Genomic DNA, 16,159 nt, shown 5'->3' on the forward strand with positions numbered 1-16,159 from the left:
AAACAGAATGGTGGATCAATAAAATCAAACAACCAGAACTAAACCCACAAACCTATAGATACTTGATTTTTGACAAAGAAACAAAAAGCCATAGAATGGATAAAAGATGGAATCTACAAAAAAAAAAAAAAAATGGTGCTGGTCTAACTGGATGTCTACATAGAGAAAATGCAAATAGATCCATATTTATCACCCTGCACAAAACTAACGTCCAAGTCAATATAAGCCATTAACATAAAAGCAAACACACTAAATCTCTAAGAAGAAAAATTGGGGAAGAGCCTTGAACTCATTGGCAGATGAGACAATTTCCTGAGCAGAACACCATGGCACAAGCTTAAAGATCAATAGTGAATAAATGGGACCTCATGAAAATGAAAAGTTTCTGTAAAGCAAAGGACACTGTCATCAGAACAAAATGACAGCCTACAGACTGAGAAGGGATCTTCAATGATTTTCTTGAAAATATTTTCTGGACCTACAAGCCTGGACCCTTCTTTTTTGTCTATTCCTAATGTTAGATTTTGTCTTTTTATGTCATCCTTAATTTCTTGGATGTTTTGCGTTTGGAACTTTCCAAATTTTATTTTTTCTCTATGAGAGATATATCAATTTTTGCAATTCTATCTTCAGCACCTGAGAGTCTCTCTTCCATATCTTGTATTTTGTTGGTGATCCTTACCTGTATTTTTCCTGATATTTTCTCTAAGTTCTGCTGCCCTAGAATTTTCTCTGTGTTTTCTGTATGTATTCTATTATTATTATTATTATTATTATTATTATTATTATTATTATTATTATTTCTCCTCTATATATCTCCACTTGTGCCTCTACATGTGCCTCTGTTTGTTTGGCAATATTTGCCTGTATTTCTTTGAGAGCTTTGTTTGTTTCCTCTTTATGTGCCTCTAATAACTCGTTAAGCATAGATTTGAGATCGTTTCCCTGTGTTTCTGATGAATTAATATATCCATTGGTTTTTTGGGTTGCTGTTGAAGCCATGATATCCTGATTTTTGTCAGATCTGTTCTTATGCCGACCTCTATCCATCTGCTCATTGGTAACATATGCTATTTCTTCCTGGGGTGTGTACTTCAGACTGGGTCTGTCTGTCTCGAGTCTGAATTATTCTTTAGGAAGATGAAAGAGGTCTTCTGTTTGAGAGTGGGTATTGATATTTCAGCTGTAGCTAAGGGAGTGATGTCGCAGGTGAATGTGAGCAGGCACCAGAATGAGCGTGGAAGTGCACCTTGAAGGGCATGGTGCTAGATCATGTAGATGCCTGGAAGGTTGGATCATAAGCACATGTGGGGGTGCTGGTGCTGTTCATGGGGTCAATGCCTATACAGGTGTCCTGAATGCCTCAGTTGCCCACAGGCCTGCCTTACTGTCCTGCTGGTATTCAGATCAGTCTGGGCTCCAGTAATTGTTTGCCTGGGCTCCCCTGGGAGACTCACAGAACAGGGGCTTCAATGTTGAGAACACTGACCCAAGAGTCCCTATGTTGCCCACAGTGAGGCTGTCGGTGGGTAGGAAGTCATGTCTGGCTACTAGAGAAGAGAGACCCTGGATCTGGGCCTCTGCATGCACTCACTTGAAGGTGCACTCACATGCTCTTCGGCCTAATGGGAAAGCACAAGGCTTCCCCCTGCTCTCTACTCTTAGGTTTGGGCCCACAGGTCAAATGAGAGTGTAGGAGAACCATCAGTTCAGTGATGTCTGCTATTTGGCTGCTGGGCATGGAGACCTGTACTTGGGGCAGCTACTTCTGCTGTCTCAGGCACTGAGCATTGAGGCTCCTGTTTGGGGCATTCACTACTGCCTCCATAGAGCAGGGAGGCCTGTGTGCTTGGTGCCAGGGAAAGTGCAGAGGGTTAACTATTCGCCACCCTGGCCCTGGAGATGTCACAGGTGACCTGGGTCCAAACTTCCCCAACCCATGGGTTGTCCCCTCTTGCCCAGGAGCCACAATGTTGGTGTTCTGGCTTTAACTGTCTCTCCACTCATCAATTTCGGAGTTTCAGATCCTCTGCCCCTCAGATAAGGAGTATGCTGGTTGCTGCCATCTTGAATCACCTCTAGTCATTACGTATTATATCTTGCGCTTTGGGTTTGAGGTAATCTTGAATTTGGTTTTCAGGAGGCTCATCTAAATTTTGGATAGTAGCAAAAGAAGCTTGTAAATTAATTTCAACTTTTATTTACTAATTTCCACTGTCTTTTTCCAAGTTATTTTCCCATGTTTTCACTGAAGGGTAAATTATGCATCTGTTTTACATATCAGTTTTTAATGTTTCAATGCATTTTTTTTTGTTTTCTAATTCTTGAATGTCCTTAAGCTTATTTTGCTTTTAATAATAATAACGTTAGGGACAAATTACTCTAAACATTGAAATATATGCCATAAGTGCTTTCAGTGGCACATTAGTGCATTTCTGAATTCCTGCAAAACCTCTTCTTTTCACGCCTCTCAGTGTGTGAACACTCACTTGTTTTTTTTTCTTGCTTTTATGCTAATGTGATGCATATAGTACAATAAAATAAGTAATCCTTCTTAAAACATTTTTATTGTATGAGCTAAAATAACCCAAGAGAATACACTAAATTTTGAAGATGAGTAAATAATCAGACTCATCATGTATCTGGTGCCTGAGCTTATAGTGAAACCCAGTGTCCTTGCCATGAAATATGGCAAAATGTAATAGTTTATCATATGATAATATAATTCCATGATGAAACTCTTGATATAACTAAATTGGGAGGCTCAAAACATGTATTTTTCTTGATGTTTTCCTAATCTCTTAAGACCAATGAGTGTGTTCTTCTATTTCCCATAATTACTTTTATCCTTAAGCGTTAAGTAAGGCTTCCCTCTTACTATTTCTCAGTATGAGTTTGAAAACTAGGTCATTAATTTTTTGGAAGATGTTGATTTCTTTCAAAGGACTCTAGCAGTTATGGATAGTTTTATTAACCTGTTACCTGAAAGTGTTCATTGTTATGATACTCTGCATATTTACATCTCCCCTTTTCATGTTTCTTCTTTTGATACACATTCAGTCTGCCACATTTTGTTACCTACATTGATGGGGAGTAGGAAGATGTAACTTTTCCAAGCTCCCTAAAGAAACAATTGTCTTACTTAGAAATGCCTCAAATTATCAACCCATTTCTATTAAGGATGAAGAAATTAACAAGAGCAAATAATTGTTTTCTTCTGACAAAGTTCTAGATTAGCAGTTTCATTTATATGAGCTTTAGCATCAATAATTAGTACCTCTGAATTGCTCATAAAACGATTTCAAAACATTTTATAACATTTTCCTCTTTTGTTTACTCTCTCTGCATCTGAAAGGATATTCTTAATCAGATCAGTCCACAAGAATGTTGGATGTTTGTTGTTCTCTCCAATGTTTTATATAACTAAACCACAAGATATAATTCAACCAATTTTTTTCCAAACAACTAATGTAATTATTAACATATGAACTAGATTTCATCAAATACTTATTAATTTACCATTACATAATGATTTTGTTCTGAAATCATGTAATCACAAATCAATTTGTAAACTTTACTTTGGAATGTGCAAATACTACATTTTGTTTTAGGAGATCTCATTTGATAGAGACTTAATAAAAAATAAATGAATACTTCAAAATATGATCAATTTCTATTGATGCTTCTTATTTTTAAAAAAGGTAAATATTCTTTCTAATGGCCCCAATTCAGCATCTAACACCATAATTCCTGTCTATAGCCTATATTCTGCTTTTGTATCACTGTTGTTTTATGAGAGATATCTGTTTTCATAACTACAGCTCTGGAAGGATAGAACAAGCACTTCTTTTCTCTGTAAACAAACAAACAATCTCTGCCAAACATAATTTAATTCCAGTGTTAAGCATACTGAACTAGTTCTAGGTCTATTGAGTTAGAAAATAAGCAATTTGGTTTCTTTTCTTTTTCTTTATTTTTTCTTCTTTTTTTTTTGCTTTCCTTCTTTATTTAATATTTTTATAATTTTATAAAAAAATTTAGACCCTGATTTTAGCCTGCTTGACTCCTCAGGTTTCCACCCTCTTCCCCTTTTCTCCATTCCCCTCCTCTAGTCCACAGAAAGGGGGAGCCATCCTCCCCTACAATCTGATCCCAGCCTATCAACATATCTGATGGTGTTCAGATCATATTGGGTCTATTTTCCGTGGCATTTCTAGGAGACACATTACAGCTAACATTCACAAGGTTTCTTTCCTCTCTTCTTCAATGATCCCTGAGCCTTAGGTACTGGTGCTGCATTGTAGATTTACAAATTAGGGCTGGCCACCATAAAATTTCTCCTATTCTGAATATTTGTGGCTTGTGTTTTTTTGTAACTCTCAATCCTTGTGGTTTCAATAAGAATCCTCCCAGCTTAGGCACATACATTAGAATGCTTAGTTGTCAAGGAGTGGTCTTATTTGAGAAGAAATCGGAGATATGGCCTTATGTAGAGTACATGTGGCCTTGTTTGAGGGAGTGTGTTACTGTAAGCTTAAGGAAGTGTGCTACTGGAGTTTTTAGACATTTCTAAAGCTGAAGACTGGCCCAATGCCTCTCACTCTTGCTCCTTGTGGATCTGGATGCAGAACCTTCAGCATTACATACTGCTTTGCTCCCTACCATGATGATAATACACTAAACCTCTGAAATAGGAAGCAATTACCAATTAAATACTTTCTTTCATAAAAGTTGATATGATCCTTGTTGTTTAACTTCTTTAGGTCTATAAATTTTTAGTTAGTCTATCTCATAATATATGGCTAACATCTCCAGTAGGGATTTAAGCCCACACAGAGACTCACGGTCAAACCTTGGACAGTGTGCAGGGAATCTAATGGAAGAAGGGGGAGATAGAAGGAACCAGAGAGGCAGGAACCCCACAAGGAGACTATCAAAGCCAGAAAATCTGGGCCCAGGGGAGACTGCTGAGCCTGATGCATTAAGGACCATACATAGAAAGGGCCTAGACGGGAGGTTCCAAGATGGTGGTGAAAAGAGCTCAAAGACCTTAATATAAAACCAGACACACTAAATTGCTTAGAAGAAAAAGTAGGGAAGAAACTTGAACTCATTGGCACAGGAGAAAACTTCCTGAACAGAACAACAGCACAGGCTCTAAGAGCAACAATCAATAAATGGGACCTCATGAAACTGAAAAGCTTCTGTAAGGCAAAGTACACTGTCATCAGAACAAAAGGACTACCTACAGATTGGGAAAGCATCTTCACCAACCCTGTATCTGACAGAGGACTAATATCCAGTATATATAAAGAAATAAAGGAGTTAAACAGCAACAAATCAAGTAATCCAATTAAAAAATGGGGAACAGAGTTAAACAGAGAATTTTCAATAGAGCAATATCGAATGGCAGAGAAACACTTAAAGAAATGTTCAATGTCCTTAGTCATAAGGGAAATGCAAATTAAAACAAACCTAAGATTTCACCTTACACCCATCAGAATGGCTAATATCAAAAATTCAAGTGACAACACATGCTGGAGAGGTTGTAGAGAAAAGGGAAGCCTCCTCCACTGCTGGTGGGAATGTAAACTTGTAAAACAACTCTGGAAATCAATCTGGCGCTTTCTCAGACAACTAGAAATAGCACTTCCTCAAGATCCAGCTATACCACTCCTAGGCATGTACCCAAAAGATGCTCAAGTACACAATAAGGACATTTGCTCAAACATGTTTGTAGCAGCCTTATTTGTAATAGCCAGAAGCTGGAAACAGACCAGATGCCCCTTAACTGAAGAATGGAAGCAGAAATTGTGCTACATCTACACAATAGAATATTACTCAAAAATGAAAAATAAGTAAAACATGAAATTTGCAAGTAAATAGTGGGACCTGGAAAGGATCATCCTGAGTGAGCTGTCCCAGAAGCAGAAAGACACAAAAGGTATATACTCACTCATATAGACATATAATATAGGATAAACCTACTAAAATCTGTATATCTAAAGAAACTAATCAAGAAGGAGGACCCTGACTAAAATGCTCAATTCCCATCCCAAAAGGCAAAGAGGATGGACACCAGAAGAAGAAGAAAACAGAAAACAAGTTAGGAACCTGCCACAGAGGGCCTCTGAGAGGCTCTGCCCAGCAGACAATCAAAGCACATGCTGAGACTTATGGCCAACTGTTGGGCAATGTGCATGGAATCTTATGTGAGAAATAGGAAATAGTAAGATCTGGAGAGGACAGGAATCCCACAAGGAGAGCAACAGAACCAGAAATTTGAACACAGGGGTCTTCCCAGGGACTTATACGCCAACCAAGTACCAGGCATGGAGATAACCTAGAACCCCTGCACAGATGTAGCCCTTGGCAGTTTAGTGTCCATGAGGGTTACACAATAATGGGAAGAGGGACTACCTCTGACATAATCTGATTGGCCTGCTCTTTGATTACATCCCCTGAGGGTGGAGTAGCTTTACCAGGCCACAGAAGATGACAATGAAGCCATTCCTGATGAGATCCAATAGACTAAGATCAGAAGGAAGGAGCAGAGGACCTCCCCTATCAGTGGACTTGGGGAGGGGCATGCGTGAAGAAGATGGTGGGAGAGTGGGATAAGGAGGGGAGGAGGAAGGGGCTTATTGGGGGATACAAAGTGAATAAAGTGTAATTAATAAATATAATAATAATAATAAAGAAACTAATAAAGATGGAAGACTCTTGCTAAAATGTTCAATTCCTATCCAGAAAGGCAAAGAGGATGGACATCAGAAGAAGCAGAAAAGTGGGAACAAATCAGGAACCTGACAAAGAGAACCTCTTAAAGGCTCTGCCCTGCAGACTATCAATGCAGATGCTGAGGCTTATGGACAATCTTTGGGCAGAGCACAGGGTATCTTAGGAAAGACGTGGGAAACAGTAAGATCTGGAGAGGACAGAAACTCCACAAGGAGAGCAACAGGACCAAAAAATCTGAGCACAGGGATCTTTCCTCAGACTGATACTCCAAACAAGAACTATGCATTGAGATAACCTAAGGTCCCTGCACAGATGTAGCCCATGGCAGTTCAGTATCCAAGTGGGTTCCATTATAATAGGAACAGGAACTGCCTTTGACATGAACTGATTGGCCTACTCTTTAATTACCTCCCACTGAGGGGGAAGCGGCATTACCAGGCCACAGAAGAAGACAATGCAGCCACTCTTGATGAGACCTAATTGACTAGGATCAGAAGGCAGGAAAAGAAGACAGGAAGACCTCCCATATCAGTGGACTTGGGGAGGGGCATGCATACAGAGGGTGGAAGAAGGGAGGGAACAGGATGGGAGGAGGGAGGGAACCACATGGGGGATACAAAGAGAATAAAGTGTAATTAATTAAGAATAAAAAAGAAAAGAAAAGAAATAAATAAAATGAAATAATAAAATTAACAAGATAGACAAACCCCTAGCCAAACTAACTAAAAGGCAGAGAAAAACTACCCAAATCAGCAAAATCAGAATTAAAAAGGGGACATAACTACAGACAATGAGGAAATCCAATCATTAGGTTTTAATACAAAAGCCTATATGCCAAAGTTCAAAAACCTAAAAGAAATGGACAATTTTCTTGATAGATTCCATCTACGAAAATTAAGTCAAGACCAAGTAGAAAGATTGAACAGCCCTATATCCCCCAAGGAAATTGAAGCAGGTATCAGTAGCCTTCTTTCCAAAAAGAGCCCAGGGCCAGATGGTTTCAGTGCAGAATTCTACCAGATCTTCAAAGAAATGCTAACTCCATTTCTCACCATATTATTCCACAAAATAGAAACATAAGGAACATTACCAAACTCATGATATGAAGCCACAGTTACCTTAAAATCTAAACCACACAAATATCCAACAAAAAACAGAACGTCAGACTGATCTGTCTTATGAACATCGATGCAAAGATACTCAATAAAATACTCACAAACTGAATCCAAGAACTCATAAAAGATATTATCCATCATGACCAAGTAAGCTTCATCCCAGGCATGCAAGGGTGGTTCAATATATGGAAATCCATCAATGTAATCCACCATATAAACATACTGAAAGAGAAAAATCACATGGTCTTCTCCCTAGATGCCAAAAAATCATTTGACAAAATCCAACATCCATTCATGTTTACAGCCTTGGAGAGATAAGAGATACAGTAACATCTAAACATAGTAAAGGCAATATGCAGCAAGCCTATAGCCAGCATCATAACTCAACAGTGAGAAACTTAAATCAATCCCACTGAAATAAGGGACAAGGCAAGGCTGCCCATTGTCTCCATATCCCTTCAACATAGTACTTGAAGTCCTAGCTAGAGCAATAAGACAAGTAACAGAGAACAAGGGAATACAAATCGGAAAGAAAGAATTCAAAGCTTCACTATTCGCAGATGATATATATACCTGAGTGACCCCAAAAACTCAACCAGAGAACTCGTTCAGCTGATAAACACCTTCAGCAAAGTGGCTGGATAAAAAATTATCTCGAAAAAACGAGAAGACCTCCTGTATACCCAAGACAAAGGGGCTGAGAAAGAAATCAGGAAAACAACACCCTTCACAGTATCCAGTAATTACATAAAGTACCTTGGGGTGACTCTAACCAAGAAGGTGAAAGACCTTTTTGAAAAAAAAAAAAAAAAAAAAACTTCAAGACTCTGAAGAAAAAAATCGAAGAAGACATCAGAAGATGGAAAGATCTCCCATGCTCATGGATCAGTAGGATTAAAATAAATGGCCATTCTGCCAAAAGCAATCTACAGATTCAATGCAATTTCCATCAAAATACCAACACAATTCTTTACAGACCTTGAAAAAAATATTCTCAGCATCATATGGAGAAACAAAAAACCCAGAATTTCCAAAACAATCCTGTACAACAGATCCTCTGGAGATATCTCCATCCCCAAGTTCAAGCTGTACTACAGAGCAATAATAGTAATAAATGCTTGGTAGTGGCATAGAAACAGGTGGATAAATGGAAATGAACAGAAGACCCAGAAATGAACCCAAACACCTATGAATACTTGATTTTTGACAAAGAAGCCAAAAACCATTCAATGGAAAAAAGACAGCATCTTCAACAAATGGTGCTGATCCAACTGGATGTCTACATGCAGAAAAATGAAAATAGATCCATATTTATCACCCTGCACAAAACTAAAGTCCAAGTGGATCAAAGACCTCAATATAAGATCAGATACTCTAAATGGGTTAGAAGAAAAAGTGGGGAAGACCCTAGAACTCATTGGCACAGGAGACAACTTCCTGAACAGAACATCATCAGCACAGGCCTTAAGAGCAACAATCAATAAATGGGACCTCATGAAACTGAAAAGCCTCTGTAAAGCAAAAGACTCTGTTGTTACAACAAAACAACAGCCTACAGATTGGAAAAGGATCTTCATCAACCCAACATCTGACAGAGGGCTGATACCTGGAATATATAAATAACTAAAGAAGTTAAAAGGCAATAATTGAAGTACCCCAGTTAAAAAATGGGGTATGGAGCTAAACAGAGAATTATTTGTAGAAGAATATAGAATGGCAGAGAAACACATAAGAAAGTGTTATTAAACATCCCTAGCCATCAGAAAGATGCAAATCAAAACGACTCTGAGATTTCACCTTACACACTTAGAATGGCTAAGATCAAAAACTCAAGAGATAACGCATGCTGGAGAGGCTGTGGAGAAAGGAGAACCCTCCTCCATTGCTGGTGGGAATGTCAACTGTTACAACCACTATGGAAATCAATCCGGCTCTTTCTCAGACAATTAGGAATAGTGCTACCTAAAGATCCAGCTATACCACTCCTAGGCATATATCTAAAAGATGTTCAAGTACACAACAAGGGCATTTTCTCAACCATGTTTGTAGCAGCCTTATTCGTAATAGCCAGAACCTGGAAACAACCTAGATGTCCATCAACGGAGTAATGGATACAGAAGTTGTGGTACTTTTACACAATGGAATACTACTCAGCAATTAAAAACAAGGAAATTGGAGGGAACAAGATGGCAGCACCAGGAGAACACTGTGTCTGAGGAGCAGGCCAACATTTTCTGTACAGCGACCAAGAGACTGAACTCTGGGCCCTAAAACAATAGCGATCCTGTTTCCTAGGTGAGAGGAAGCCCCCATGGCATGGGAATCAGTTGGGTCCAAGCTCAGGTCACCCAGCCAGAACCTGGAAGAGTCCCTCAGGCACTTACTCGCCAGACCAGAGCCACACCCCTGCTTGTCCTGATCACCTTCCCAGGCTAATTAGGAGCACAAAAAACAATAGAGACTGGAAGTCCCAGTCATGAGAAAACCTTACAGGGAAGGAAGAAAAAGGTACTGACTTGGGTTACCCAGTCTTTCCCTGGAAAAGTCTCGAAGACCAGCAGGTACAAGCCGCCATCACTGAACTGGGCTCCAGCCTAGATAGAGCACAGACAGTTGCTTCACGCCCAGCTCTTCAACACAGACTGAGCTGTGCGCCCCATGGTACCAGAGACTGTGAGTAACTGTCAGGAGAAATACTCACAGGGAACAAAGCAAAGGGACTGACTTAGGCCACCCAGTATATCCCTGAAAAAAGGCCTTCAGACCTGCCCAACCCAGGGACCTGCTGTGCACCAGATAGCCTACTGTTATCAGGAGAGCAGTACCCACCTGCCACAGATTACAGGTGGGTACTGGGGCACAGAGCCTGAACCTCAGAACTACATAAGCCTGGCATCCCCGAGATCAATACCCAGATACTCTTCCAAGGGGCAACCAGTTACCCATAACATAACTGACCAAACCACAGGACACAAAGTTTACAGCAGCAGATCACTAAATTTAAAGTAAGAAACCCAGAAGCAGGGCACCTCTCCAGGTGAGAGGAGAGCCCTCTCAACTAACAAGGACTACAGTTACCACTCTGGTCTCTATGCCTGAGGTGAGCAGCAGCAATTCCTGAAAAACACCGGCCATACAGTGACTATACCCAAAAACCTCAGAAGGCTTCCTTTAGGAAAAACTATCTTCCTGCCAAGGGGATTCTCTCCAACACAGGATCCCAGGAACCACCAGAAACAAACTCCAAACACCTAAGATAGGCCAGTGGGTAGAGGCCAGCATAAAAGCTCAACCAACAAAAGACAGAGCAATATGGCATCTCTGGAACCCAGTTATACAGGGGCAAGTAGCCCTGGACACCCCAGCATAATTGAAATTCAAGAAGATGACCTAATATCTATGCTCTTGAAGAGTATAACAGAGGAAACAAATAAAATGCTTAAAGAACTAGAGGAAGATAAAGTTAAACAGATTATGGCCATCAGTAAAGAAATAGAAGAAGTTGCAGCCAAACAGTTTGTGGCCTGTAGAGAGGATATGCTTAAATCACTAAAAGAAATAAAAGAAACAAAGGATTGTTCAAACAGCTGAAAGAATTGAAGGAAAATACAGTCAGACAGATGAAGGAAATCGACAAATAGGCTCAAGATCTGAAGATAGAATTGGAAAAATTAAAGAAAACACAAATGGAGGAAATTGTGGAGAGAATGAACTTAGGGAAGAAAACAGGATTTTTTTCAAAAGAGGCTCATGTACACAATAAGAACATTTGCTCAACCATGTTTGTAGTAGCTTTATTTGTAATAGCCAGAACCTTGAAACAGGCCATATGCTCCTCAACTGATGAATGGATGCAGATAATGTGGTAATCTACACAATGGAGTATTACTCAGCAATGAAAAATAAGGACATCATGAAATTTGCAGGTAAATGGTGGGACCCGGAAAAGTTCTTCCTGAGTGAGCTGTCCCAGAAGCAGAAAGACATATGGTATATACTCACTCATATAGACATGTAACATAAGATAAACCTATTAAAATCTGTACATCTAACGAAACTAATTAAGAGAGAAAACTCTGACTAAAATGTTCAATCCCCATCCCAAAAGGCAAAGAGGTTGGACATCAGAAGAAGAAAACAGGAAACAATGTAGAAACCTGCCACAGCGGGCCTCTGAAAGTCTCTGCCCTGCAGACTATCAAAGCAGACGCTTAGACTTATGGCCAACTGTTGAGCAGAGTGCATGGAATCTTATGTAAGAAGTAGGAAATAGTAAGATCTGGAGAGGACAGGAACCCCACAAGTAGAGCAACAGAACCAGAAAATTTGAACACAGGGCTCTTCCCAGAAACTCATACTCCAACCAAGTACCAGGCATGGAGATAACCTAGAATCTCTGCACAGATGTAGCCCATCAGTTTAGTGTCCAAGTGGGTTCCATAGTAATGGGAAGAGGGACTGCCTCTGACATAATCTGATTGGCCTGCTCTTTGATCACCTCCCCCTGAGGCAGGGAGCAGCCTTACCAGGCTACAGAAGATGACAATACAGCCACTCCTGATGTGATCTGATAGACTAAGATCGGAAGGAAGGAGAGGAAGACCTCCCTTTTCAGTGGATTTGGGGAGAGGCATGCGTGAAGAAGGGGGAGGTAGGCTGGGATCGGGATGGGAGGAGGGAGGGGCTTATGGGGGGATACAAAGTGAATAAAGTGTAATTAATAAAATTAAATTAAAAAACAAGGAAATCATGAATTTTGCAGGCAAATAGTGGGATCTAGGAAAAAAATCATCCTAAGTGAGGTAGTCCAAAAGCAGAAGGACACACATGGTATATACTCACTTCTATATACCTATAAGATAGGATAAACAAACTAAAATCTGTACACCTAAAGAAGGTAAACAAGAAAGAGGTCCCGGGGTAAGATGATCAATCCTCATCTAGAAAGACTCTGGGGATGCACATTGGAAATAGGAGAAAACAAGTAACAGGACAGTAGCCTACCACAGAAGGCAACTGAAAGACTACCTAGCAGTGTATCAAAGCAGATGCTGAGACCCATAAGGAAGCTTTCGGCAGAGTGTAGGGAATCATATGAAGGAAGGAGGAATTAGTATATCCTAGAGGGGACAGTGAGCCCCACAAGGTCCAAACATATCTGAGCACAGAGGTCTTCTATGAGACGGTTTATCCAACCAAGAATTATGCATGAATATAACCTACAACCCCTGCTCAGACATAGCCCATGGTAGCTTGGTATGTAAGTGGGTTCCCTAGTAAGGGGGACAGGAATTGTCTCTGACATGAATTCATGAACTTCCCCTCACTCCTGAGAGAGGAGCAGCCTTGCTAGGCCACAGATACGAACATTGTAATCATCCTGAAGATACCTGATAAGCTAAGGCCAGATGGAAGGAGAGGAGGACACCCCCTCTCAGTGGACTCAGAAGGGGGCAGGGAGGAGATGAGGGAGGGAGGGAAGGATTGGGATGGAAAGAGGGAGAGAGCTACAGCTGGGATACAAGTGAATGTATAAATGTATAAAATTATTTAAAAATAAAAAATATTAATAACAAAAAAAAGGGCCTAGACCGCCTGCTCAGATGTAGCTCATAGAAAGCTCAGTCTCCATATGAATCCTCTATTAAGAGGCAAAGAGACAGTCTCTGATATAACCTTGGTTTCCTGTTCCTTGATCACTTCTCTCTGGTAGGGCGACCTAGATAGCCCACAGAGGAAGAGGATCCAGGCAGTCCTCTTGAGTAATGCTAGGATAGGGTCAGACAGTATGGTAATAAGACTTCCCCTATCAGTGGACTAGGGGAGAGGTATAAGGGAGGAAGAGGTAGAGAGCATTAGACTGAGGGGGAGAGAGACCTACAAGCAGAATACAAAGTGAATAAATTTTAAATAATAATAATAATAGTAATTAAAGTTGTTGTGATCATGGTATCTCATCAAGAAACAGAACACTGACTAAAACATTCTTCATTAAAGAAACTTTCCTTTGAAGCAAATGGAGACCATTACAACATATTATCCAACTATTTTCTGTTTTTAAATAAATTTTTATTTTTTTGTTTTTTTAATTTTTATTTTTTTAAATATTAATTACAGTTTATTTATTTTGTGTGGAAGCTGTAGCCTCCTTCCTCATTCCCTCCCAATATACCCCTTCATCTTGCATTTCCTCACATGCCCCTCTCTAAGGTCACTGAGAAAGGAGAATCTCTTCCCCTTCCATCTGACCCTAGCTTATCAGGTCTCCTCAGGACTGGCTGCACTGTCCTCCTCTGTGGTCTGGCAAGGCTGTGCCCTACTCAGGAGGGGGTGATCAAAGAGCCAGCCACTGATTTCATGTCAGAGACAGTCCCTGTTCCCCTTACTAGGGTACCCACTTGGAGACTGAGCTGCCATGGGCTACATCTGAGCAGAGGTTGTAGGTTATATCCATGAAAGGTCCTTGGTTGGAGATTCAGTCTTAGAAAAGATCCCCAATTTTTTTTTATTTTATTTTGTTGCTCTCCTTGTGGAGCTTCTGTCCTATCCAAGTCTTACTATCTCCCCCTTCTTTCCTAAGATTCTTGCACTCTGCCCAAAGTTTGGATATAAATCTCAGCATCTGCTTTGATACACTGCCGGATAGAGTCTTTCAGAGGCCCTCTGTGGTAGGCTTCTATCCTGTTTCTTGTTTTTTCCTTCTTCCAATGACCAACCCATTTGTCTTTCTGAGGGAGGATTGACTATCTTACCCAGGGCCTCTCTTCTGTCTCTGATGCCAATGAGTTCTAGGTTTTTTTCCCAAATTTTCTTCTAACTAATTAGGTGAGTCTGGGATTAGGTTGAGGTCTCTGATCCACTTGGGCTTTAGTTTCATGCAGGGTGATAAATATGGGTCTGTTTGCATTTTCTACATGTAGACATCCAGTTGGACCAGCACCATTTGTTGAAGATGCTGTTTGTTTGTTTTTTTCTTTTGTGTGATTTTGGCTTCTTTGTCAAAAATCAAGTATCCATAGTTGTGTGGCTTTATTTCTGGGTCTTCTATTTGGTTCCATTAAACCACAATTATAATTCCAGGCCAGTAATTTGAATTCTTATTTTTATTGCTCTATAGTACAGCTTGAGATCAGGGATGGAAATACCTCCAGACAATCTATTGTTGTATGGGATTATTTTGGCAATTCTGGGTTTTTTGTTTTTGTGTATGAAATTGAGAATTTTTCATTCATTGTAAAGAATTGTGTTGGTATTTTTATGGGAATTGCACTGAATATATAGATCGCTTTTGGCAGGATGCCAATTTTCACAATGTTAATCCTACCTATCCATGAGCATGGGATCTCTCCATCTTTCTGATATTTTCTTTAATTTCTTTCTTCAGAGATTTGAAGTTTTTTCTAACAGGTTATTCACTTGCTTGGTTAAAGTGACACCAAGATACTTTAAGTTATTAGTGGTTATTATGATTGGTGTTGTTTCCCTAATTTCTTTCTTAGCTCTTTTGTCTTTGGTATACAGGAGGGCTTCTAATTTTTTTTTTGAGTTAATTTTGTATTCTGCCACTTTGCTGAAGGTGTTTATCAGCTGAAGGAGTTCTTTGGTTGAATTTTGGGGGTTGCTCATGTATACTATCAGATCTTCTGGAAATAGTGATACTTTGATTTTTTCCTTTCCGATTTGTATCCCCTTGATCTTCTTTAGTTGTCTTATTGCTTTAGCTAGGATTTCAGGTATTATATTGAAGAGATATGGAGAGAGTGGGCAGCCTTGCCTTGTCCCTGATTTCAGTGGGATTGCTTTAAGTTTCTCTCCGTTTAGTTTGGTGTTGGCTATAGGCTTGCTGTTTATTTTCTTTACTATGTTTAGGTATGTGCCTAGTATCTCTGATCTCTCAAAGACTTTAAATATGAATGGGTGTTGGATTTTGTCAAATGCTTTTTTGGCACCTAAGGAGATGATCATGTGGTATTTCTCTTTCAGTTTGTTCATTTGGTGGATCACATTGATGGATTTCCCTATGTAGACCCACCCCTGCATGCCTGGCATGAAGCGTGATTGGTCATGGTGGATGATATCTTTGATGTGTTCTTAGATTCGGTTTGCAAGTATTTTATTGAGTATTTTTGCTTCAATATTCATGAGAGAGATGGGTCTGATGTTCTCTTTTTTTGTTGGGTCTTTGTGTGACTTAGGTATCAAGGTGACTGTACCTTCATAGAATGAGTTTGGTAATATGCCTTCTGTATCTATTTTGTAGAATAGTTTGAAGGGAATTGTAGTTAGCTCTTCTTTAAAGGTCT

The sequence above is a fragment of the Psammomys obesus genome, unplaced genomic scaffold (assembly GCF_907164565.1).
Source record: "Psammomys obesus unplaced genomic scaffold, mPsaObe1.curated_primary_1811, whole genome shotgun sequence".
NCBI lineage: Eukaryota > Metazoa > Chordata > Mammalia > Rodentia > Muridae > Psammomys > Psammomys obesus.